The sequence below is a fragment of the Puntigrus tetrazona genome, unplaced genomic scaffold (genome assembly GCF_018831695.1).
Source record: "Puntigrus tetrazona isolate hp1 unplaced genomic scaffold, ASM1883169v1 S000000993, whole genome shotgun sequence".
NCBI classification, from domain to species: Eukaryota; Metazoa; Chordata; class Actinopteri; order Cypriniformes; family Cyprinidae; genus Puntigrus; species Puntigrus tetrazona.
This window is the reverse complement of record NW_025048588.1, coordinates 15,864-40,303: the sequence shown is the minus strand read 5'-3', so window position 1 is coordinate 40,303 and position 24,440 is coordinate 15,864. Positions and strand designations below refer to the sequence as shown.

Genomic DNA, 24,440 nt, shown 5'->3' with positions numbered 1-24,440 from the left:
AGCTAGTTAGTACTTGGATGGGAGACTGCCTAGGAATACCAAGAATTGCTGTAAGTTTTGAGTTTTTCACTACTTATCTAATACACTGGCCCTTAGTGTGGCCAAAGATTGACCAGCTCTTTGCTTTCCCTTACTGCTTATTTAATTCAATTGCCTTAAAAGTAGCTGTTCTTTAAGCAAGTTTGACTGTTTTTAACTACTTAACTAATATATATCTTTAATGTAGCTCATTTTGAAGTATTTTTTGTATTTCATTCATTATCTGGTATAATGGCACTTGAGTGTGCCTCACCAGCAAATAGGGGGATTTTTTGCAGCAGCTTTACTTACGGCCATACCACCCTGTTCACGCCTGATCTGCGTCTGATCTCAAGCTAAGCAGAGTTGGAGCTGAATTAGTACTTGGATGAGGAGACTGCCTAGGAATACCAGGTGCTGTAAGTTTTTGAGTTTTTCACTACTTATCTAATACACTGGCCCATAGTGTGGCAAAGAAGTTTGTTCCAGCTCTGCTTTCCCTTACTGCTTATTTAATTCAATTGCCTTTAAAGTAGCTGTTCTTTAAACAGAGTTTGACTGTTTTTAACTACTTAACTAATGCTCTTATCTTTAATGTAGCTCATTTTGGAAGTATTTTTGTATTTCATTCATTATATCTAGTATAATGGCACTTAGTGTGCCTCACCTAGAGCTTTGCGGCAGCTTTAGCTTACGGCCATACCACCCTGTTCACGCCTGATCTCGTCTGATCTCAGAAGCTAAGCAGAGCTGGGCCTGAATTAGTACTTGCATGGGAGACTGCCTAGGAATACCAGGTGCTGTAAGTTTTGAGTTTTTCACTACTTATCTAATACACTGGCCATAGTGTGGCCCAAAGTTTGACCAACTCTTTGCTTTCCCTTACTCTTATTTAATTTCAATTGCCTTTAAAGTAGCTGTTTCTTTTAAACAGAATTTGACTGTTTTTAACTACTTAACTAATGCTCTTATCTTTAATGTAGCTCATTTTGAAGTATTTTTGTATTTCATTCATTACTTATCTAGTATAATGGCACTTGAGTGTGCCTCACCTTAAAATAGGGGGCTTTGCAGCAGCTTTTAGCTTCGGCCATACCACCACTGTTCACGCGCCTGATCGTCTGAGTCTGCAGAAGCTAAGCAGAGCTGGGCCTAGTTAGTACTTGGATGGGAGCTGCCTAGGAATACCAGGTGCTGTAAGTTTTGAGTTTTTCACTACTTATCTAATACACTGGCCCTTGAGTATTGTAAGTTTGACCAACTCTTTGCTTTCCCTTACTGCTTATTAATTCAATTGCCTTTAAGTAGCTGTTCTTTAAACAGAGTTTGACTGTTTTTAACTACTTAACTAATATGCTTATTCTTTAATGTAGCTCATTTTGAAGTATTTTTTGTATTTCATTCATTACTTATCTAGTATAATGGCACTTAGTGTGCCTCACCTTAAATAGGGGGCTTTTGCAGCAGCTTTTACGCTTCTGGCCATACCACCCTGTTCTCACCTGATCTCGTCTGATCTCAGAAGCTAAGCAGAGTTGGGCCTAGTTAGTACTTGGATGGGAGACTGCCCTAAGGTCTACCAGCTGCTGTAAGTTTTGAGTTTTTCACTACTTATCTAATACTGGCCCTTAGTGTGGCCAAGGATTTGACCAGCTCTTTGCTTTCCCTTACTGCTTATTTGAATTCAATTGCCTTTAAAGTATTTGTTCTTTAAACAGAGTTTGACTGTTTTTAACTATAACTAAATACTCTTATCTTTAATGTAGCTCATTTTGAAGTATTTTTTTGTATTTCATTCATTACTTATCTAGTATAAAGGGACTTAGTGTGCCTTACCTTAAAATAAGAGCTTTTTGCAGCAGCTTTACGCTTACGACCATACCACCCTGTTCACGCCTGATCTCGTCTGATCTCAGAAGCTAAGCAAGTTGGGCCTAGTTAGTACTTGGATGGGAGACTGCCTTGGAATACCAGGTGCTGTACCTTTTGAGTTTTTCACTACTTATCTAATACACTGGCCCTTAGTGTGGCCAAGTTTGACGACTCTTTGCTTTCCTGCACACTTTATTTAATTCAATTGCCTTTAAAGTAGCTGTTCTTTAAACAGAGTTTGACTGTTTTAACTTCTTAACTAATGCTCTTATCTTTAATGTAGCTCATTTTGAAGTAGTTTTTGTATTTTATTCATTACTTTTCTAGTATAATTGCACTTGAGTGTACCTCACCTAAAATAGGGGGCTTTTCATAGCAACTTTCGCTTATGGCCATACCACCTGTTCACGCCTGATCTCGTCTGATCTCAGAAGCTAAGCAGAGTTGGGCCTAGTTCATGCTGGATGGGAGACTGCCTAGGAATACAGTGCTGTAAGTTTTGAGTTTTTCATACTTATCTAATACACTGGCCCTTAGTGTGGCCAAAGTTTGACCAGCTCTTTGCTTTCCCTTACTGCTTATTTAATTCAATTGCCTTTAAAGTAGCTGTTCTTTAAACAGAAGTTTGACTGTTTTTAGCTATAACTAATGCTGCTTATCTTTAATGTAGCTCATTTTGAAGTATTTTTTTGTATTTCATTCATTACTTATCTAGTATAATGGCACTTAGTGTGCCTCACCTTAAAAATAGGGGCTTTTTGCAGCAGCTTTAGCTTACTGGCCATGCCACCCTGTTCCACGCCTGATCTTTCGTCTGATCTCAGAAGCTAAGCAGAGTTGGGCTGATTAGTACTTGGATAGAACTGCCTAGAATACAGGTGCTGTAAGTTTTTTGAGTTTTCACTACTTATCTAATACACTGGCCCTTAGTGTGGCCAAAGTTTGACCAGCTCTTTGCTTTCACTTACTGCTTATTTAATTCAATTGCCTTTAAAGTAGCTGTTGTTTAAACAGAGTTTGACTGTTTTAACTACTTAACTAATGCTCTTATCTTTAATGTAGCAGCTCATTTTGAAGTATTTTTTTGTATTTCATTCATTACTTATCTAGTATAATGGCACTTGGTGTGCCTCACCTTAAATAGGGGCTTTGCATAGCTTTAAACTGACCATCACCTGTTCACGTCTGATCTCAGAAGCTAAGCAGAGTTAAGCTAGTTAGTACTTGGATGGGAACTGCCTAGGAATACCAGGTGCTGTAAGTTTTGAGATTTTCACTACTTATCTAATACTGGCCCATAGTGTGGCCAAGTTTGACCAACTCTTTGCTTTCCTTACTGTATTTAATTCAATTGCCTTTAAAGTAGCTGTTCTTTAAACAGAAGTTTGACTGTTTTTAACTACTTAACTAATGCTCTTATCTTGTGCTCATTTGAAGTATTTTTTTGTATTTCATTCATTATGATCTAGTATAATGGCACTTAGTGTGCCTCACCTTAAATAGAGGCTTTTGCAGCAGCTTTTAGCTTACGGCCATACCACCCTGTTCCACGTGATCTCGTCTGATCTCAGAAGCTAAGCAAGTTGGGCCTAGTTAGTACTTGAATAGAACTGCCTAGGAATACCAGGTGCTGTAAGTTTTGAGGATTTTTCACTACTTATCTAATACACTGGCCCTTAGTGTGGCCAAAAGTTTGACCAGCTCTTTGCTGCTTTCCCTTACTGCTTATTTAATTCAATTGCCTTTAAAGTAGCTGTTCTTCAAGCAGAGTTTTGACTGTTTTTAACTACTTAACTAATGCTCTTATCTTTAATGTAGCTCATTTTGAAGTATTTTTGTGTTCATTCATTACTTATCTGGTATAAAGGGACTTGAGTGTGCCTTACCTTAAACAGGAGCTTTTTGCAGCTTTAAACTACGGCCATACCACCCTGTTCGCCTGATCTCGTCCTCACAGTCTCAAGAAGCTAAGCAAGTTGGGCCTAGTTAGTACTTGGATGGGGAGACTGCCTTGGAATACCAGGTGCTGTACCTTTTGAGTTTTTTCACTACTTATCTAATACACTGGCCCTTGAGTGTGGCCCAAAGTTTATTGACTCTTTGCTTTCCCTTACTGCTTATTTAATTCAATTGCCTTTAAAAAGTAGCTGTTCTTTAAACAAGTTTGACTGTTTTTAACTACTTAACTAATGCTCTTATCTTTAATGTAGCTCATTTTGATAATTTTTGTATTTATTCATTACTTTTCTAGTATAATTGCATGGTGTGCCTCACCCTAAATGTGAGGCACCGCAGCAGCTTTAAACTACGGCCACACCACCTATTCACGCCTGATCGTCCTGATCTCAGGGAAATTAAGCAGAGTTGGGCCTAGTTAGTATTTGGATGGGAGCTGCCTAGGAATACCAGGTGCTGTTAGTTTTGAGTTTTTCACTACTTATCTATTACACTGGCCTTAGTGTGGCCAAAAGTTTGACCAGCTCTTTGCTTTCCCTTACTGCTTATTTAATTCAATTGCCTTTAAAGTAGCTGTTCTTTAAACAAGAGTTTGACTGTTTTTAACTACTTAACTAATGCTCTTATCTTTAATGTAGCTCATTTTGAAGTATTTTTTTGTATTTCATTCATTGCTTATCTAGTATAATGGCACTTGAGTGTGCCTCACCTTAAAACCAATTTTTGCAACAGCTTTTTTGCCCCTACGGCCATACCACCCTGTTCACGCCTGATCTCGTCTGATCTCAGAAGCTAAGCAGGAAGCTGGGCCTAGTTAGTACTTGGATGAGGAGACTGCTAGGAATACCAGGTGCTGTAAGTTTTTGAGTTTTTCACTACTTATCTAATACACTGGCCCCTTAGTGTGGCAAAGAAGTTTGTATCTTTACTTTCCCCTTACTGCTTATTTAATTCATTTTACTAAAGTAGCTGTTCTTTAAATAGAGTTGACTGTTTTTAACTACTTAACTAATGCTCTTATCTTTAATGTAGCTCATTTTGAAGTATTTTTGTATTTTCATTCATTACTTATCTGGTATAATGGCATAGTGTGCCTCACCTTAAAATAGGGGCTTTTTGCAGCAGCTTTAAACTACGGCCATCCCACCCTGTTCCTCTGATCTCAGAAGCTAAGCAGAGTTAGGCCTAGTTAGTACTTGGATGGGAGACTGCCTAGGAATACCAGGGTATGTGAGTTTTTCACTACTTATCTAATACACTGGCCCATGGTGTGGCCAAAGTTTGACCAGCTCTTTGCTTTCCCTTACTGCTTATTTAATTCAATTGCCTTTAAAGTAGCTGTTCTTTAAAAAATAGTTTGACTGTTTTAACTACTTAACTAATGCTCTTATCTTTAATGTAGCTCATTTGAAGTATTTTTGTATTTCATTCATTACTGATCTACTAGTATAATGGCACTTAGTGTGCCTCACCTTAAAATAAAGAGCTTTGCAGCAGCTTTAGCTTACGGCCATACCACCCTGTTCACGCCTGATCGTCTGATCTCAGAAGCTAAGCAGAGAGTTGGGCCTAGTTAGTACTTGGATGGGGGCCTAGGAATACCAGGTGCTGTAAGATTTTTGAAGTTTTTCTACTTATCTAATACACTGGCCCTTGGCCAAGTTTGACCAGCTCTTTGCTTTCCCTTACTGCTTATTTAATTCAATTGCCTTTAAAGTAGCTGTTCTTTAAACAGAGTTTGTTGTTTTTAAATACTTAACTAATGCTCTTATCTTTAATGTAGCTCATTTTGAAGTATTTTTGTATTTCATTCATTACTTATCTAGTATAAAGGGACTTAGTGTGCCTTACCTTAAATAGGGGGCTTTTTGCAGCAGCTTTAGCAGACCATACCACCCTGTTCACGCCCTGATCTCGTCTGATCTCAAGCTAAGCAGAGTTGGGCCTAGTTAGTACTTGGATGAGAACTGCCTTGGAATACCAGGTGCTGTACCTTTTGAGTTTTTCACTATATCCTAATACTGGCCTTGGTGTGGCCAAAGTTTGACCAGCTCTTTGCTTTCCCACGCCTGCTTATTTAATTCAATTGCCCTAAAGTAGCTGTTCTTTAAACAGAGTTTGACTGTTTTTAACTACTTAACTAATGCTCTTATCTTTAATGTAGCTCATTTTGAAGTAGTTTTTGTATTTTATTCATTACTTTTCTAGTATAATTGCACTTAGTGTGCCTCACCTAAAATAGGGGCTTTTGCGTAACTGCATTACGGCCACACCACCCTGTTCCGCGCCTGATCATCTGATCTCAGAAGCTAAGCAGAGTTGGGCCTAGTTAGTATTTGGATGGGAGACTGCCTAGGGGCCTGGAGTGCTGTTAGTTTTGAGTTTTCTACTTATCTAATACACTGGCCCTTAGTGTGTGGCCAAAGAAGTTTGACCAGCTCTTTGCTTTCCCTTACTGCTTATTTAATTCAATTGCCTTTAAAATGCTGTTCTTTAAACAGAGTTTGACTGTTTTTAACTACTTAACTAATGCTCTTATCTTTAATGTAGCTCATTTTTGAGTATTTTTTGTATTTCATTCATTACTTATCTAGTATAATGGCACTTAGTGTGCCTCACCCACTAAATAGGGGCTTTGTAGCAGCTTTAGCTTACGGCCATACCACCTGTTCCGCGCCTGATCTCGTCTGATCTCAGAAGCTAAGCAGAGCTGGGCCTGGATTAGTACTTGGATGGGAGACTGCCTAGGAATACCAGGTGCTGTAAGTTTTTGAGTTTTCACTACTTATCTAATACACTGGCCCTTAGTGTGGCCAAAGTTTATTGGCACTTTGCTTCCCTTACTGCTTATTTAATTCATTTGTAACTAAAGAAGTAGCTGTTCTTTAAACAGAGTTTGACTGTTTAACTAGCAACTAATGCTCTTATCTTTAATGCAGCTCATTTTTGAAGTATTTTTGTATTTCATTCATTACTTATCTAGTATAATGGCATAGTGTGCCTCACCTTAAAATAGGGCTTTGCAGCAGCTTTCGCTTGGCCATCCCACCTGTTCACGTCTGATCTCAGAAGCTAAGCAGAGTTATGCCTAGTTAGTGCTTGGATGGGAGACTGCCTAGGAATACCAGGTGCTGTGAGTTTTTCACTATATCTAATACACTGGCCCTTAGTGTGGCCAAAAGTTTGACCAGCTCTTTGCTTTCCCTTACTGCTTATTTGAATTCGAATTGCCTTTAAAGTAGCTGTTCTTTAAACAGAGTTGACTGTTTTAACTACTTAACTAATGCTCTTATCTTTAATGTAGCATTTTGAAGTATTTTTTTGTATTTCATTCATTACTTATCTAGTATAATGGCACTTAGTGTGCCTCAACTTAAAATAAGGGGCTTTTGCAGCAACTTTCGCTTAAGGCCATACCACCCTGTTCACGCCTGATCTCGTCTGATCTCAGAAGCTAAGCAGAGCTGGGCCTAGTTAGTACTTGGATGAGACTGCTAGGAATACCAGGTGCTGTAAGTTTTGAGTTTTTCACTACTTATCTAATACACCTTGCACTTAGTGTGGCCAAAGTTTGACCAGCTCTTTGCTTTCCCTTACTGCTTATTTAATTCAATTGCCTTTAAAGTAGCTGTTTTTAAACAGAGTTTGACTGTTTTTAACTACTTAACTAATGCTCTTATCTTTAATGTAGCTCATTTTGAAGTATTTTTTGTATTTCATTCATTACTTATCTAGTATAATGGCACTTAGTGTGCCTCACCTTGCTTAGCTTAAATAGGGGCTTTTTTTGCAGCAGCTTTAAACTACAGCCATCCCACCCTGTTCGCCTGATCTCGTCTGATCTCAAGCTAAGCAAGTTGGGCCTAGTTAGTATTCACTTGGATTAGAGGCTGCCTAGGAATACCAGGTGCTGTAAGTTTTGAGTTTTCACTACTTATCTAATACACTGGCCCTTAGTGGCCAAAGTTTGACCAACTCTTTGCTTTCACTTACTGCTTATTTAATTCAATTGCCTTTAAAGTAGCTGTTCTTTAAACAGAGTTTGACTGTTTTAACTACTTAACTAATGCTCTTATCTTTAATGTAGCTCATTTTGAAGTATTTTTGTATTTCATTCATTACTTATCTAGTATAATGGCATAGTGTGCCTCACCTTAAAATAGGGCTTTTTGCAGCAGCTTTTAAACTACGGCCATACCACCCTGTTCACGCCTGATCGTCTGATCTCAGAAGCTAAGCAGAGTTGGGCCTAGTTAGTACTTGGATGGGGAGACTGCCTAGAATACCAGGTACTGTAAGTTTTGAGTTTTTCACTACTTATCCCTAATACGCAGCGTAGTGTGGCCAAAGTTTGACCAATACTTGCTTTCCCTTACTGCTTATTTAGTTCAATTGCCTTTAAAGTAGCTGTTCTTTAAGCAGTTGACTGTTTTTAACTACTTAACTAATGCTCTTATCTTTAATGTAGCTCATTTTGAAGTATTTTTTTGTATTTCATTCATTACTTATCTAGTATAATGGCACTTAGTGTGCCTCACCTTAAAATAAGGGGCTTTTGCGGCAGCTTTTGCTTACGGCCATACCACCCTGTTCGCCTGATCTTGTCTGATCTCAGAAGCTAAGCAAGTTGGGGCCTGATTAGTACTTGGATGGGAGACTGCCTAAAGATACCAGGTGCTGTAATTTTTGAGTTTTTCACTATATCCTGTAATACACTGGCATAGTGTGGCCAAAGTTTGACCAGCTCTTTGCTTTCCCTTACTGCTTATTTAATTCAATTGCCTTTAAAAAAGTAGCTGTTCTTTAAATGAAGTTTGACTGTTTTTAACTACTTAACTAATGCTCTTATCTTTAATGTAGCTCATTTGAAGTATTTTTGTGTATTTCATTCATTACTTATCTAGTATAATGGCATGAGTATTGCCTCACCTTAAAATAGAGCTTTTGCAGCAGCTTTAGAAACGCTACGACCATACCACCCTGTTCACGCCTGATCTTGTCTGATCTCAAATACTTGAAGTTGGGCCTAGTTAGTACTTGGATGGGGGGACTGCCTAGGAATACCAGGTGCTGTAAGTTTTGAGTTTTCACTACTTATCTAATACACTGGCCCTTAGTGTGGCCAAAAGTTTGACCAGCTCTTTGCTTTCCCTTACTGCTTATTTAATTCAATTGCCTTTAAAAAAGTAGCTGTTCTTTAACAGAGATTTGACTGTTTTTAACTACTTAACTAATGCTCTTATCTTTAATGTAGCTCATTTGGAAGTATTTTTGTATTTCATTCATTCACTTATCTAGTATAATGGCACTTGAGTGATGCCTCAACTTAAAATGAGGCTTTTTGCAGCAGCTTTTAAGCAGGCCATACCACCCTGTTCACGCCTGATCTCGTCTGATCTCAGAAGCTAAGCAGAGCTGGGCCTAGTTAGTACTTGGATGGGAGACTGCCTAGGAATACCAGGTGCTGTAAGTTTTTGAGTTTTCACTGTATCTAATACACTGCCCCCTTAGTGTGGCCAAAAAGTTTGACCAGCTCTTTGCTTTTTCCCTTACTGTATTTAATTCAATTGCCTTTAAAGTAGCTGTTTTTAAACAGAGTTTGACTGTTTTTAACTACTTAACAATGCTCTTATCTTTAATGTAGCTCATTTTGAAGTATTTTTTGTATTTCATTCATTACTTATCTAGTATAGTAGCACTTGAGTGTTGCCTCACCTTAAAATAGGGGGCTTTTTGCAGCAGCTTTTAAACTTCTGACCATCCCACCTGTTCTCGCCTGATCTCGTCTGATCTCAGAAGCTAAGCAGAGTTGGGCCTAGTTAGTACTTGGATGGGAGACTGCCTAGGAATACCAGGTGCTGTAAGTTTTGAGTTTTCACTACTTATCTAGTACTGGCCCTTAGTGTGGCCAAAAGTTTGACCAGCTCTTTGCTTTCCTTACTGCTTATTTAATTCAATTGCCTTTAAAGTAGCTGTTCTTTAAACAGAGTTTGACTGTTTTTAACTCACTTAACTATGCTCTTATCTTTAATGTAGCTCATTTTGAAGTATTTTTGTATTTCATTCATTACTTATCTAGTATAATGGCATAGTGTGCCTCTCACCTTAAAATAGGGGGCTTTTTGCAGCAGCTTTAAACACGGCCATACCACCCTGTTGTTCCACGCCTGATCCTGGAATCTGATCTGAAGCTAAGCAGAGTTGGGCCTAGTTAGTACTTGGATGGGGAGACTGCCTAGGAATACCAGGTGCTGTAAGTTTTTGAGTTTTTCACTGCTTATCTAATACACTGGCCCTTAGTGTGGCCAAAGTTTGACAGCTCTTTTGCTTTCCCTTACTGCTTATTTGAATTCAATTGCCTTTAAGTAGCTGTTCTTTAAACAGAGTTTGACTGTTTTTAACTACTTAACTAATGCTCTTATCTTTAATGTAGCTCATTTTTGAAATATTTTTGTATTTCATTCATTACTTATCTAGTATAATGGCACTTGAGTATTGCCTCACCTTAAATAAGGGGCTTTTTGCAGCAGCTTTGCTTCACGGCCATACCACCCTGTTCACGCCTGATCTCGTCTGATCTCAGAAGCTAAGCAGAGTTGGGCTAGTTAGTACTTGGATGGGGAGACTACTAGGAATCTGGAGTGCTGTAAGTTTTGAGTTTCACTACTTATCAATACACTGGCCTTTAGTGTGTGGCCAAGTTTGACCAGCTCTTTCTTTCCCTTACTGCTTATTTAATTCAATTGCCTTTAAAGTAGCTGTTCTTTAAACAGAGTTTGACTGTTTTAACTACTTAACTAATGCTCTTATCTTTAATGTAGCTCATTTTGAAGTATTTTTGTATTTCATTCATTACTTATCTAGTATAATGGCACTTAGTGTGCCTCACCTTAAAATAGAGGGAGCTTTTTGCAGCAGCTTTTGCTTACAGCCATCCCACCCTGTTCCGCCCTGATCTTGTCTGATCTCAGAAAGCTAAGCAGAGTTGAGCCTAGTTAGTACTTGGATGGGAGACTGCCTAGGAATACCAGGTGCTGTAATTTTTGAGTTTTTCACTACTTATCTAATACACTGGCCCTTAGTGGCCCAAAGTTTGACCAGCTCTTTGCTTTCCCTTACTGCTTATTTAATTCTAATTGCCTTTAAAAAGTAGCTGTTCTTTAAACAGAGTTTGACTGTTTAACTACTTAACTAATGCTCTTATCTTTAATGTAGCTCATTTTGAAGGAAATATTTTATTGTATTCATTCATTATCTAGTATAATGGCACTTGTGTGCCTCACCTTAAAATAGGGGCTTTTGCAGCAGCTTTGCTGACCATGCACGGTATTCACGCCTGATCTTGTCTGATCTCAGAAGCTAAGCAGAGTTGGGCCTAGTTAGTACTTGGATGGGGACTGCTCTAAAATACCAAGGTGCTGTAATTTTTTGATTTTCACTACTTATCTAATACACTGGCCCTTAGTGTGGCCAAGTTTGACCAGCTCTTTGCTTTCATACTGTATTTAATTCAATTGCCTTTAAAGTAGCACAATTTCTTTAAACGAAGTTTGACTGTTTTTAACTTCTTAACTAATGTCTTATCTTTAATGTAGCTCATTTGGAAGTATTTTTGTATTTCATTCATTACTTATCAGTATAATGGCACTTAGTGTACCTCACCTTAAAATAAGGGACTTTGCAGCAGCTTTGCTACGGCCATCCCTCTGTTCCGCTGATCTCGTCTGATCTCAGAAGCTAAGCAGGTTGAACAGTTAGTACTTGGATGAAACTGCCTAGGGGCCAGGTGCTGTAGTTATTGAGTTTTTCACTACTTATCTAATACACTGGCCCTTAGTGTGGCCAAAAGTTTGACCAGCTCTTTGCTTTCCCTTGCTGTATTTAATTCAATTGCCTTTAAAGTAGCTGTTTTTTTAAACAGAGTTTGACTGTTTTAACTGCAACTAATCTTATCTTTAATGTAGCTCATTTTGAAGTATTTTTTTGTATTTCATTCATTACTTATCTAGTATAATGGCACTTAGTGTGCTCCTCACCTTGTGGGGAGAGCTTTTTGTAGCTTTAGCTTCTGACCATCCCACCCTGTTCTCGCCTGATCGTCTGATCTCAGAAGCTAAGCAGAGTTGGGCCTAGTTAGTACTTGGATGGAGACTGCCTAGGAATACCAGGTGCTGTAAGTTTTTGAGTTTTCACTACTTATCTAATACACTGTGGCCCCTTAGTGTGGCCAAAGGATTTGATAGCTCTTTGCTTTCCTTACTGCTTATTTAATTCAATTGCCTTTAAAGTAGCTGTTCTTTAAACAGAGAGTTTGACTGTTTTTAACTACTTAACTAATGCTCTTATCTTTAATGTCATTTTGGAAGTATTTTGTATTCCATTCATTGCTTATCTAGTATAATGCATGAGTGTGCCTCACCTTAAAATAGGGGCTTTTTGCAGCAGCTTTAGCTTCTGACCATACCACCCTGTTCACGCCTGATCTCGTCTGATCTCAGAAGCTAAGCAGAGTTGGGCCTAGTTAGTACTTGGATGGGAGACTGCACTTAGGAATACCAGGTGCTGTAAGTTTTGAGTTTTTCACTACTTATCTAATACACTGGCCCTTAGTGGCCAAAGTTTGATCAGCTCTTTGCTTTCCCTTACTGCTTATTTAATTCAATTGCCTTTAAAGTAGCTGTTCTTTAAACAGAGTTTGACTGTTTTTAACTACTTAACTAATGCTCTTATCTTTAATGTAGCTCATTTTGAAGTATTTTTTTGTCTTTCATTCATTACTTATCTAGTATAATGGCACTTGGTGTGCCTCACCACTTAAAATAGGGGGCTTTTTGCGGCAGCTTTTAACTTCACGGCCATACCACCTGTTCCCGCACCTGATGTCGTCTGATCTCAGAAGCTAAGCAGAGTTGGGCCTAGTTAGTACTTGGATGAGGCTGCCTAGGAATGGAGTGCTGTAAGTTTTGAGTTTTTCACTGCTTATCTAATACACTGGCCTTTAGTGTGGCAAAGTTTGACCAACTCTTTGCTTTCCCTTACTGCTTATTAATTCAATTGCCTTTAAAGTAGCTGTTCTTTAAACAGAGTTTGACTGTTTTTAACTACTTAACTAATGCTCTTATCTTTAATGTAGCTCATTTTGAAGTATTTTTGTATTTCATTCATTACTTATCTAGTATAATGGCACTTGAGTGTGCCTCACCTTAAATAGGGGAGCTTTTTTGCAGCAGCTTTTGCTTCATTGTCCCACCCTGTTCCGCCTGATCTTGTCTGATCTCAGAAGCTAAAGCAGAGTTGGGCTAGTTAGTACTTGGATGGGAGACTGCCTAGGAATACCAGGTGCTGTAATTTTTGAGTTTTTCACTACTTATCTAATACACACTGGCCCTTAGTGTGGCCAAAAGTTTGACCAACTCTTTGCTTTCCCTTACTGCTTATTTAATTCAATTGCCTTTAAAGTAGTGCTTTAGCAGGTTTATTTGTTTTTAACTACTTAACTAATGCTCTTATCTTTAATGTAGCTCATTTTGAAGTATTTTTGTGTATTTCATTCATTACTTATCTAGTATAATGGCACTTAGTGTGCCTCACAGCAAAATAGGGGGCTTTACGCGCTTTGGCTGCGGCCGCTTACCACCCTGTTCACGCCTGATCTTGTCTGATCTCAGAAGCTAAGCAGAGTTGGGCCTAGTTAGTACTGGATGGGGGACTGCCTAGGAATACCAGTGCTGTAAGTTTTGAGGTTTTTCACTACTTATCTAATACACTGGCCCTTAGTGTGACCAAAAAGTTTGAAACCAGCTCTTTGCTTTCCCTTACTGTATTTAATTCAATTGCCTTTAAGTAGCTGTTCTTTAAACAGAGTTTATTTCTGTTTAACTACTTAACCTAATGCTCTTATCTTTAATGTAGCTCATTTTGGAGAAGTATTTTTTTGTATTTCATTCATTACTTATCTAGTATAATGGCACTTAGTGTGCCTCACCTTAAAATAAGGGGGCTTTTGCAGCAGCTTTTGCTTACGGCCATCCCTCTGTTCCATACAGATGCCGTCTGATCTCAGAAGCTAAGCAGAGTTGAGCCTAGTTAATACTTGGATGGGAAGACTGCCTAGGGAGCTACCAGGTGCTGTAAGTTATTGAGTTTTTCACTACTTATCTAATACACTGGCCCCTTGATGTGGCCAAAAGTTTGACCAACTCTTTGCTTTCCCTTACTGCTTATTTGAATTCAATTGCCTTTAAAAGTAGCTGTTCTTTATACAGAGTTTGACTGTTTTAACTACTTAACTAATGCTCTTATCTTTAATGTACTCATTTTGGAAGTATTTTTGTATTTCATTCATTACTTATCTAGTATAATGGCATGGTGTGCCTCACCTTAAAAAATAGGGGCTTTTTGCAGCAGCTTTAGCTTCTGGGCCCATACCACCCTGTTCACGCCTGATCTTGTCTGATCTCAGAAGCTAAACAGAGTTAGGCCTAGTTAGTACTTGGATGAGGGGACTGCCTAGGAATACCTGCCAGGTGCTGTAAGTTTTGAGTTTCACTACTTATCTAATACACTGGCCCATGATGTGTGAGATTTGACCAGCTCTTTACTTTCCCTTACTGTATTTAATTCATTGCCTTTAAAGTAGCTGTTCTTTAAGCAGAGAGTTTGACTGTTTTTAACTACTTAACTAAATGCTCTTATCTTTAATGTAGCTCATTTTGAAGTATTTTTGTATTTCATTCATTACTTATCTAGTATAATGGCACTTAGTGTGCCTCACCTTAAAATAGGGGGCTTTTTGCAGCAGCTTTAAACACGGCCATCCCACTGTTCACTCCTGATCTCGTCTGATCTCAGAAGCTAAGCAGAGTTGGGCCTAGTTAGTACTTGGATGGGAGACTGCCTAGGAATACCAGTGCTGTAAGTTTTTAGGTTTTTCACTACTTATCTAATACACTGTGCAGGTGTGGCCAAAAGTTTGACCAGCTCTTTGCTTTTCCCACTTACTGCTTATTTAATTCAATTGCCTTTAAAGTAGCTGTTCTTTAAGCAGGTTTGACTGTTTTAACTAGCAACTAATGCTCTTATCTTTAATGTAGCTCATTTTGAAGTATTTTTTTGTATTTCATTCATTACTTATCTAGTATAATGGCACTTAGTGTGCCTACACCTTAAAATAGGGGCTTTTTGCGGCAGCTTTTAGCTTACACGGCCATACCACCCTGTTAACGCCTGATCTCGTCTGATCTCAGAAGCTAAGCAGAGTTGGGCCTAGTTAGTACTTGGATGGTAGACTGCCTGACCAGGTGCTGTAAGTTTTGAGTTTTCACTACTTATCTAATACACTGGCCCTTAGTGTGGCCAAAGTTTGACCAGCTCTTTGCTTTCCCTTACTGCTTATTTAATTCAATTGCCTTTAAAGTAGCTGTTCTTTAAACAGGTTTATTTGTTTTAACTTCTTAACTAATGCTCTTATCTTTAATGTAGCTCATTTTGAAGTATTTTTGTATTTCATTCATTATCTGAGTATGGCCTTTGCTTAGTGTGCCTCACACTTAAAATAGGGGGCTTTTTGCGGCAGCTTTGGCGCTTCACGACCATCCCACCCTGTTCACGCCTGATCTCGTCTGATCTCAAGCTAACAGAGTTAGACTAGTTATTACTTGGATGAGAGACTGCCTAGGAATACCAGTCTTTGCTAAGTTTTTGAAGTTTTTCACTACTTATCTAATACACTGGCCCTTAGTGTGGCCAAAAGTTTGACCAGCTCTTTGCTTTCCCTTACTGCTTATTTAATTCAATTGCCTTTAAAGTAGCTGTTCTTTAAACAGAGTTTGACTGTTTTAACTACTTAACTAATGCTCTTATCTTCATGTAGCTCATTTTTGAAGTATTTTTTTGTATTTCCATTCATTACTTATCTAGTATAATGGCACTTAGTGTGCCTCACCTTAAAATAGGGAGCTTTTTGCAGCAGCTTTCCTTCACAGCCATACCACCCTGTTCACGCCTGATCTCGTCTGATCTCAGCTGCTAAGCAGAGTTGGAGCTAGTTAGTACTTGGATGGAGACTGCCTAGGAATACCAGGTGCTGTAAGTTTTTGAGTTTTTCACTACTTATCACAATACACTGGCCCTTAGTGTGGCCAAGTTTGACCAGCTCTTTGCTTTCCCTTACTGTATTTAATTCAATTGCCTTTAAAGTAGCTAGTCTTTAAACAGAGAGTTTGACTGTTTTAACTACTTAACTAATGCTCTTATCTTTAATGTAGCTGTTTGAAGTATTTTTGTATTTCATTCATTACTTATCTGAGTATAATGGCACTTGGTGTGCCTCACCTTAAATAGGGGCTTTTTGCAGCAGCTTTCGCTTGCGGCCATGCCACCCTGTTCACGCCTGATCTCCAGAAGCTAGCAGAGTTGGGCCTAGTTAGTACTTGGATGGGAGACTGCCTGCAGAATACCAGGTGCTGTAAGTTTTGAGTTTTTCACACTTATCTAATACATGGCCCTTAGTGTGGCCAAAGTTTGACCAACTCTTTGCTTTCCCTTACTGCTTATTTAATTCAATTGCCCTTTAAAGTAGCTGTTCTTTTAAGCAGAGTTTGACTGTTTTTAACTACTTAACTAATGCTCTTATCTTTAATGTAGCTCATTTTGAAGTATTTTTTGTATTTCATTCATTACTTATCTAGTATAATGGCATAGTGTGCCTCACCTTAAAATAGGGGGCTTTTGCAGCAACTTTAGAAACTACGGCCATGCACCCTGTTCCACGCCCTGATCTCGTCTGATCTCAGAAGCTATGCAGAGTTGGGCCTAGTTAGTACTTGGATGGGAGACTGCCTAGGAATACCAGGTGCTGTAAGTTTTTGAGTTTTCACTACTTATCTAATACTGGCCATAGTGTGGCCAAAGAAGTTTGACCAGCTCTTTGCTTTCCCTTACTGCTTATTTAATTCAATTGCCTTTAAAGTAGCTGTTCTTTAAACAGAGTTTGACTGTTTCTTAACTAATGCTCTTATCTTTAATGTAGCTCATTTTGGAAGTATTTTTTGTATTTCATTCATTACTTATCTAGTATAATGGCACTTAGTGTACCTCACCTTAAATAAGGGGGCTTTTTGCACCAGCTTCCCGCTTCTGACCATACAGCCTGTTCATGCCTGATCTCGTCCTGATCTCAGAAAGCTAAAAGCAGAGTTGGGCCTAGTTAGTACTTGGATGGGGAGACTGCCTAGGACTACAAGGTGCTGTAAGTTTTGAGTTTTTCACTACTTATCTAATACACTGGCCCTTAGTGTGGCCAAAGTTTGACCAGCTCTTTGCTTTCCCTTACCTTATTTAGTTAATTGCCTTTAAAGTAGCTGTTCTTTAAACAGAGTTTGACTGTTTTTAACTACTTAACTAATGCTCTTATCTTTAATAATAGCTCATTTTGAAGTATTTTTGTATTCATTCATTACTTATCTGGTATAATGGCACTTAGTGTGCCTCACCTTAAAATAAGGGAGCTTTTTGCAGCAGCTTTAGCTTACGGCCATCCCACCACTGTTCACGCCTGATCACTCGTCTGATCTGGAAGCTAAGCAGAGTTGGGCCTAGTTAGTACTTGGATGGGAGACTGCCTAGGAATGCCAGGTGCTGTAGTTTTGAGTTTTTTCACTACTTATCTAATACACTGGCCCATGGAGTGTGGCCAAAAGTTTGACCAACTCTTTGCTTTCCCTTACTGCTTATTTAATTCAATTGCCTTTAAAGTAGCTGTTCTTTAAACAGAAGTTTGACTGTTTTAACTACTTAACTATGTCATATCTTTTAATGTAGCTCATTTGGAAGTATTTTTTGTATTTCATTCATTATCTAGTATAATGGCACTTGAGTGTGCCTCACCTTAAATAGTGGGCTTTTTGCAGCAGCTTTCGCTTACACCCATACCACCCTGTTCACGCCTGATCTCGTCTGATCTCAAGCTAAGCAGAGTTGGGCCTAGTTAGTACTTGGATGGAGACTGCCTAGGAATACCAGGTGCTGTAAGAGTTTTTGAATTTTTCACTGCTTATCTATACACTGGCCCTTAGTGTGGCCAAAGTTTGACAGCTCTTTTGCTTTCCCTTACTGCTTATTTAATTCAATTGCCTTTAAAGTAGCTGTTCTTTAAACAGAAGTTTGACTGTTTTTAACTACTTAACTAATGCTCTTATCTTTAATGTAGCTCATTTTGAAGTATTTTTTGTATTTCATTCATTACTTATCTAGTATAATGGCATAGTGTGCCTCACCTTAAAATAGGGGGCTTTTGTAGCAGCTTTAAGCACGGCCATACCACCCTGTTCACGCCTGATCTCGTCTACAGTCTCCAGAAGCTAAGCAGAGTTGGGCCTAGTTGTGCAGATGGGAGACTGCCTAGGAATACCAGGTGCTGCAAGTTTTGAGTTTCCTACTTATCTAATACACTGGCCCTTGGTGTTGTAAAGTTTGACCAGCTCTTTGCTTTCACTTACTGCTTATTTAATTCAATTGCCTTTAAATGGCTGTTCTTTAAACAGAGTTTGTGTTTTTAACTACTTAACTAATGCTCTTATCTTTAATGTAGCTCATTTTTGAAGTATTTTTGTATTCATTCATTACTTATCTAGTATAATGGCACTTAGTGTGCCTCACCTTAAAATAGGGAGCTTGCAGGCACAGCTTACGGCCATACCACCCTGTTCACCACAGTCTCGTCTGATCTCAGAAGCTAAGCAGAGTTGGGCCTAGTTAGTACTTGGATGGGAACTGCCCTAGGAGATACCAGGTGCTGTAAGTTTTGGTTTTTCACTACTTATCAATACACTGGCCTTTGGTGTGGCCAAAGTTTGACCAGCTCTTTGCTTTCCCTTACTGCTTATTTAATTCAATTGCCTTTAAAGTAGCTGTTCTTTAGAAAAGCAGAGTTTGACTGTTTTTAACTGCTTAACTAGCTCTTATCTTTAATGTAGCTCAATTTGAGTATTTTTTTGTATTTCATTCATTACTTATCTAGTATAATGGCACTTAGTGTGCCTCACCTTAAAATAGGGGCTTTTTGCAGCAGCTTTTGAAACTACGGCCATACCACCCTGTTCGCCTGATCTCGTCTGATCTCCAGAAGCTAAGCAGAGTTGGGCCTAGTTAGTACTTGGGTGGGGAGACTGCCTAGGAATACCAGGTGCTGTAAGTTTTGAAGTTTTTCACTACTTATCTAATACACTGGCCCTTAGTGTGGCCAAACTTTGACTCCAGCTCTTTGCTTTCCCTTACTGTATTTAATTCAATTGCCTTTAAAGTAGCTGTTCTTTAAACGAGGATTTATTTGTTTTTAACTACTTAACTAATGCTCTTATCTTTAATGTAGCTCATTTTTGAAGTATGTTTTTGTATTTCATTCATTACTTATCTAGTGTAATGGCACTTAGTGTGCCTCACCTTAAAATAGGGGCTTTTTGCAGCAGCTTTTAGCTTACGGCCATACCACCCTGTTCATGCCTGATCGTCTGATCTCAGAAGCTACTTAGAGTTGGGCCTAGTTAGTACTTGGATGAGGAGACTGCCTAAGGAATACCAGGTGTAAGTTTTTGGAGTTTTTTCACTACTTATCTAATACACTGGCCCTTAGTGTGGCAAAGTTTGACCAGCTCTTTGCTTTCCTTACTGTATTTAATTCAATTGCCTTTAAAGTAGCTGTTCTTTAAACAGAGTTTGACTGTTTTAACTGCTTAACTAATGCTCTTATCTTTAATGTAGCTCATTTTGAATTTTTTTGTATTTTACATTCATTACTTATCTAGTATAATGCTTTTTGAGTGTGCCTCACCTTAAATAGGGGCTTTTGCAGCAGCTTTAGCTTCATTCGCCTGCCTGTTCACGCCTGATCTCGTCTGATCTCAGAAGCTAAGCAGAGTTAGGCCTAGTTAGTGCTTGGATGGGAGACTGCCTAGGAATACCAGGTGCTGTAAGTTTTGAGTTTTCACTGCTTATCTAATACATGGCCCTTAGTGTGTGGTTGACAGCTCTTTGCTTTCCCTTACTGTATTTACAATTCAATTGCCTTTCGTGCTGTTCTTTAAAGCAGAGTTTGACTGTTTTTAACTACTTAACTAATGCTCTTATCTTTAATGTGGCTCATTTTGAAGTATTTTTGTATTTCATTCATTACTTATCTAGTATAATAGCATAGTGTGCCTCACCTTAAAATAGGGAGCTTTTTGCAGCAGCTTTAAACTACGACCATACCACCCTGTTCCGCCTGATCACTCGTCAGTCTCAGAAGCTAAGCAGAGTTGGGCCTAGTTAGTACTTGGATGGGAGACTGCCTGAGAATACCAGGTGCTGTAGTTTTGAGTTTTTCACTACTTATCTAATACACTGGCCCTTGGTAATAAGTTTGACCAGCTCTTTGCTTTCCCTTACTGCTTATTTAATTCAATTGCTTTAAAGTAACTGTTCTTTAAACAGAGAGTTTGACAGTTTTTAACTACTTAACTAATATACTTATCTTTAATGTAGCTCATTTTGAAGTTTGTTTTTTTTTGTGTTCATTCATTACTTATCTGAGTATAATGGCACTTAGTGTGCCTCACCTTAAAATAGGGGGCTTTGCAGCAGCTTTGGCTTACGGCCATCCCACCCTGTTCCGCGCCCTGATCTTTCGTCTGATCTCTCGAAGCTAAGCAGAGAGTTGGGCCTAGTTAGTACTTGGATGGGGAGACTGCCTAGGAATACCAGGTGCTGAAACTTTTGAGTTTTTCACTACTTATCTAATACACTGTAGCCTTAATTGTGGCCAAAGAAAAAAAAAAAAAAAGTTTGACCAACTCTTTGCTTTCCCTTACTGTATTTAGATTCAATTGCCTTTAAAGTAGCTGTTCTTTAAACAGAGTTTGACTGTTTTTAACTACTTAACTAATGCTCTTATCTTTAATGTAGCTCATTTTGAAGTATTTTTTTGGTATTTCATTCGTACTTATCTAGTATAATGGTACTTGAGTGTGCCTCACCTTAAAATGAGGGCTTTTTGCAGCAGCTTTAGTATAGCCATGCACCCTGTTCACGCCTGATCTCGTCTGATCGCAGAAGCTAAAAGCAGAGTTATTGCCTAGTTAATTGCCCAGATGGGAGACTGCCTAGAATACCAGGTGCTGTAAGTTTTTTGAGTTTTTCACTACTTATCTAATACACTGGCCCTTAGTGTGGCCAAAAGTTTGACCAGCTCTTTGCTTTCCTTACTGCTTATTTAATTCAATTGCCTTTAAAGTAGCTGTTCTTTAAACAGAGTTTGACTGTTTTTAACTACTTAACCGTGCTCTTATCTTTAATGTAGCTCATTTTTGTCCAGGTACTTGTCTAGTATATTGGCATGAGTGTGCCTCACCTTAAAATGGGGGCTTTGCAGCAACTTTAAACTACGGCCATTCCACCTGTTCACGCCTGATCTCGTCTGATCTCCAGGAGCTAAGCAGAGTTGAGCCTAGTTAGTACTTGGATGGGAGACTGCCTTGGAATATCCAGGTGCTGTAGGTTTTTAGTTTTTCACTACTTATCTAATACACTGGCCTTAGTGTGGCCAAGGATTTGACCAGCTCTTTGCTTTCCCTTACTGCTTATTTAATTCAATTGCCTTTAAAGTAGCTGTTCTTTAAACAGGTTTATCCTTAGGCAGTCTCCCATCCAAGCACTAATAACCATGCCCAACTCTGTAGCTTCTGAGATCAGACGAAAATCAAGCACTAATTAAGTGTATAACCATGAACTCTTTACAAGCCTGTTGCTCGCAAAATAACATTAATAAGTAAATGAAAACTCTAAATACTTCAAAATGAGCTGCGATAAAACAAGGATATGTAATCAGTTTGGATTTTGAAAAAGCTTTTGACAGAGTGGAACATGAATATTTATTTGGAATTTTAAGGCGTGCGGGTTTGGTGAAAATTTTGTCAAATTGGATTACGGTTTATATGAAACAATAACAAAGTAAAATGTAATGGTTTAACAGAGATGTTTAAAATTACTAGGTCAATAAACAAGGATGTCCATTATCAGGCGCTCTTATATTCACTAGTAGCAGAACCACTAAGTTAACTTAGTAAAAACAGAGGAAGACATAAGAGGAATAAGCATTGAAGGAAATTGGGGAAATGAAAAAATATTTCAATATGCAGATGATACAACCATAATTGTTGGGATATAGAGAGTGTTAAAAGTAATGGAAGTGGTACAGACGTTTTGTAGGGGATCGGGAGGCAAGATAAATGGAAGAGAAAGCGGTATATATGTGATTTGGAGGAGTGGTTGGTGTATGGAATGTTTTAATTTTAAAGAAAGCGGAAGAAGTAAATATTTTAGGTGTTTTAATGGGAAAAAAATGAAAAAAAATGTTAAGAAGTAATGTGGGAAAGAAATACTAGGGAGGAATTGAAAGAAGGCTATTTTTTGGAAATTGAGAATGTTAAGTTTAAAAGGAAAAAGTTTTAATTTTAAATGTGCTAATGGTGTCAAAGTTGTGGTATGTTTTGTATGTGACTGCAATGTAATAGTGGAAAAAGGCTGAAAAAATGTTTTTAGATTTTTATGGAATGGCAAACCGCCAGAATTTCATACAGTACATTAATAGGAGAGGCAGGGAAGGGAGGGATGGATTGGTGGTGTGGAACAAAGAAAAAATAGCTTAAGAGTAAAGAAAATAATAAAAAAAATACCTAGATGAAACAAAAGCAGCATGGGAAAAAGACAATGGAATATTTTTTAAAGCAAATGTGGCAATTTTAATTTGAGAACAATATTTTATGGATGAAAACTAGAATTGGATGGTGGAAGTGTTGCCAGATTTTTATAAAGAACTGATGAGCGCCTGGGGAAATTTTTAATTAATGTTAATTTTAATCCACAAGGTCGAGAGGCATTTTTAAATCAGCCTTTATTTCTAAACAATGGCATTTTTAAACCAAAGGAAGAGATTTTTATAAGAAATGGTGGGATGTTGGGATCACAAGAATCAGAGATGTTTTTATATGAATTTAGGAGGGTTTTTACCAATGCAGCACATAATAAAGCGCAATGGAAAAGAGGCTAAGGATTTTAATAAAACAGAAAAAAGAAATAAAATATGAGTAATAAAGAAAGCAATACCCAAAGAGTGGATAAAACAAATAGAAAACATGGAAGAAAGAGCAGCAAAGAAAGAGGTATTTATTGAAGTTGGGGAGAAAAACAATTTTATTTTAAAAAATGCACAGTCAAAATGATTTATGATTTCTTTAGAGAGGAATCTTTAGAAACCTGTATCGAATCAATAATATGTCAGTATTGGTGCATTGAAGATCTTAAGGAAGATGACATTTGGAATAACATGAAAGGAAGAGCGATAGATGCACAGCTGGAGAAACTAGAGTTCTTATTAGGCTTCGCTGTTCGGTTTACTGATGTTTTATTGAAAAAAATAGGAATGGAACCAAGTGAAAAGATGTAAAGTCTGCAATGCTGAAAATGAAAATTTTTACTTGTTTTAAATTGCAAGAGAGATGGACATTTTTAATGAAACCTGTAAAAGACTAATCAAGAAATGTTTAGAGGGGAACAAAAAGAGAAAAAATAGAATGGAGCAGAGTATTGTTGGGTATAGAAGAAAAGTGTAAACACAAAAAGATGATAAATTTGATTGTCATGCTAATGAAATGTGCAATATGGGAAAAGAAGAGCAGAGGGCAAACAGGAAATAATAATAGATGTATGGAATGTTTTCAAAGGAAGTTTGAGAAATATGTAGAACATTTACATTGTTATTTTAAGCAAAACAAATTGCAAGACTTTTACAAAGTGTTTGATTCAGATATATACAAGTATTTTGTAAAAGTTTGATTTAAAAATGCCAGTAACAGAATGATTTTGATGATGTTTTTCTGATTAGTATTTAATGTATTTTTATTTAGTGAAGAAAATGTAAAAATACAAAGTGTATAGAAAGAACTTGCTGTACTGGATGGACTAAGTGATGAATTGTAAACTTTATGTTTTTATCATATTTTTAATAAAAAAAAAAAAAGAAAAAATGTTCCGCCTGATCTCGTCTGATCTCAGAAGCTTCGCAGAGTTGGGCCTAGTTAGTACTTGGAGTGGGAGAGACTGCCTAGAAATACCAGGTGCTGTAGGTTCTTGAGTTTTTCACTACTTATCCTAATACACTGGCCGCCAGAGTGTGGCCAAAGTTTGACCAGCTCTTTGCTTTCCCTTACTGCTTATTTAATTCAATTGCCTTTAAAGTAGATGTGCTTTAAACAGAGTTTGACTGTTTTAACTACTTAACTAATGCTCTTATCTTTAATGTAGCTCATTTTGGAAGTATTTTTGTATTTCATTCATTACTTATCTAGTATAATGGCACTTGAGTGTGCCTCACCTTAAACAGAGCTTTTTGCAGCAACTTTCAGCTTCTGGCCTTACCACCCTGTTCACGCCTGATCTCGTCTGATCTCAGAAGCTAAGCAGAGTTAGGCCTAGTTAGTACTTGGATGGGAGACTGCCTAGGAATACCAGGTGCTGTAGGTTTTGAGTTTTCACTACTTATCTAATACACTGGCCCTTAG

General features: G+C 38.0%; 12 pseudogenes; all 12 read left to right on the top strand.

Annotated features, from left to right (window-relative positions):
• Positions 1-707: 707 nt before the first annotated feature.
• On the top strand, positions 708-827 carry LOC122339325 (annotated as a pseudogene).
• Positions 828-1,886: 1,059 nt separating this feature from the next.
• Positions 1,887-2,004, top strand: LOC122339289 (annotated as a pseudogene).
• A 1,410-nt stretch (positions 2,005-3,414) lies between these two features.
• LOC122339298 lies at positions 3,415-3,529 on the top strand (annotated as a pseudogene).
• A 1,058-nt stretch (positions 3,530-4,587) lies between these two features.
• LOC122339296 lies at positions 4,588-4,708 on the top strand (annotated as a pseudogene).
• A 1,787-nt stretch (positions 4,709-6,495) lies between these two features.
• LOC122339248 lies at positions 6,496-6,615 on the top strand (annotated as a pseudogene).
• Positions 6,616-7,249: 634 nt separating this feature from the next.
• On the top strand, positions 7,250-7,365 carry LOC122339281 (annotated as a pseudogene).
• A 1,834-nt stretch (positions 7,366-9,199) lies between these two features.
• LOC122339277 lies at positions 9,200-9,319 on the top strand (annotated as a pseudogene).
• A 276-nt stretch (positions 9,320-9,595) lies between these two features.
• Positions 9,596-9,713, top strand: LOC122339291 (annotated as a pseudogene).
• Positions 9,714-10,381: 668 nt separating this feature from the next.
• LOC122339297 lies at positions 10,382-10,499 on the top strand (annotated as a pseudogene).
• Positions 10,500-12,296: 1,797 nt separating this feature from the next.
• Positions 12,297-12,417, top strand: LOC122339279 (annotated as a pseudogene).
• Positions 12,418-20,080: 7,663 nt separating this feature from the next.
• On the top strand, positions 20,081-20,199 carry LOC122339292 (annotated as a pseudogene).
• Positions 20,200-24,283: 4,084 nt separating this feature from the next.
• LOC122339274 lies at positions 24,284-24,402 on the top strand (annotated as a pseudogene).
• The last annotated feature ends 38 nt before the right edge of the window (positions 24,403-24,440 follow it).